Genomic DNA, 1,703 nt, shown 5'->3' with positions numbered 1-1,703 from the left:
AATAAGCCTACCTAGCTAACCCCAAAACCATCACTTCAGAAATTACAATTTAAACAAATACTAAGGTTGCTCAGTCGTAGAGAGAAGGTTCTTAATATATTTACTACATAAAAAAAAATACGTGATGAGTATAATTGCTTAACGAGTATAATGAGCTTAACGAGTATAATGAGCTTAACGAGTATACCACCAGAAATCAAATAACCTTGTAAATAAGCATAGATCAACTAAATAATGAGAAAGTCTGTACCTCTTCTGCTTTAATTCATACCAATTACTTGAATTGTCAATTTGCTCTGGACATCCACCGGGTGTTAAGGTTTCAACAGGAAGTTTCGATGAGCAGGATCTCCAGCCCAAAGGTTCTACTTTTAGTGTTTTATTTAAATTCCAAATTCAAATATCCAGTCCTCGATGATTGAAGTTTAACGAAAATGACAGAATGAAATCGAAATATAATTTTAAGTTTGAGTTCTGTTTGTAACTCATTTAAGTTCCATCTTAATTTCAAATTATAAATTTTTCATATTTAAATTTTTCCTACATCATGGTAACGCAAGTGTATTTTCTTCTAAAGTCATATTTCTATTAATTAGTTATGTAATATAATAAAATAAAACAATAAAATACTAAGGAAATATAAAAATGAAAGAAACCCTGAAACAAAGAAAAACACGTTGTCAAAATGGCGGAATCGAACCGATGCAAAATTTAAAAGAATGGTTTGAAATCTTACCAGAGTAGATTGCATATGTGTAATCTCTCGTTCCCACCATCCCCGAAATCAGATAAAAATATCTATTTCAAAATGAACAAAATAAGGAAGCTGTAACAAAAGTAAATTACGAGTTAATATGACACCTAAAGGTTATCACAAACACAAAGGGAAAAAGGTCCCACCAAAATATCGAAATTAACTCACCATTATTGTTGAGATAAATAAAATTATTATTCTCTACTTCAGAGACATAATTTTTAATATGCAGGCGAACCTGGCCAACAAAACACGAAAACGTGAAATCTTTCCCTCGCCGTTCCCAATCATGGTCGAAGCGAAAGTCCTTTAATCTGGCAGTGTTGCCACTCAAAATTAAAAATTTATCCAATACAGCAAACCGAAATAAATCTATATATTTTTATTTTTTTTTAATATTATTTATAAAAACAATTTAGACAAAAATCCCAAGCAATTAAATAAACATTCAAACATGAAACAATGTAAAAACAAAACCGTGCAAATACATAGCAACTCTCCAAGCACGCCATCTAGTGAGCCCGCAAGCTTCGCTAGATAAACCTCAATACCAGGATCAATAGTAATACCGCGGCTATAACTAGATGTCGCTATGCACCACAATTTTACTACGTTACAATACCCCCCCCCTTACGAAAAGGTTCACCGGGTGAACCACGCTGCCCTCAGCGTTTCAGACCTGAACTAAAGAAATTCCAACCAAACTATCCGGAACACTTAAAAAAAAAAATGCAAACACTAACGTATACTATATATACAGCAAAAGAAAAAAAAAAAAAACAATAATATTGCGGTGTATCAAAATGTGCTTAAGTGAGAGCACCTTGACATCACCTCCCAGCTCATTGTTAAATGCAATGAAGCTATCTCCACGGTGACTCACTCCTTGCTGCCAACCGCCGGAATACAATTGTCAAAAGACAATGTTTGAAATCGAATCATGTGTAGT

General features: G+C 33.3%; 1 long non-coding RNA gene across 1 annotated transcript; it reads right to left on the bottom strand.

The window, feature by feature from the left end:
* Positions 1 to 627: 627 nt before the first annotated feature.
* On the bottom strand, positions 628 to 1,091 carry LOC123667192. Its single transcript, XR_006745405.1, has 3 exons — positions 923 to 1,091; positions 737 to 826; positions 628 to 657 (listed from the first exon to the last, which is right to left on the bottom strand). It is a non-coding gene; the product is annotated as an uncharacterized LOC123667192 (long non-coding RNA).
* Between the last annotated feature and the right edge of the window lie 612 nt (positions 1,092 to 1,703).

The sequence above is a fragment of the Melitaea cinxia genome, chromosome 27 (assembly GCF_905220565.1).
Source record: "Melitaea cinxia chromosome 27, ilMelCinx1.1, whole genome shotgun sequence".
Taxonomy (NCBI): Eukaryota; Metazoa; Arthropoda; class Insecta; order Lepidoptera; family Nymphalidae; genus Melitaea; species Melitaea cinxia.
Note: the sequence above shows the minus strand (reverse complement) of the source record. Positions and strands in the feature narration are given on the sequence as shown.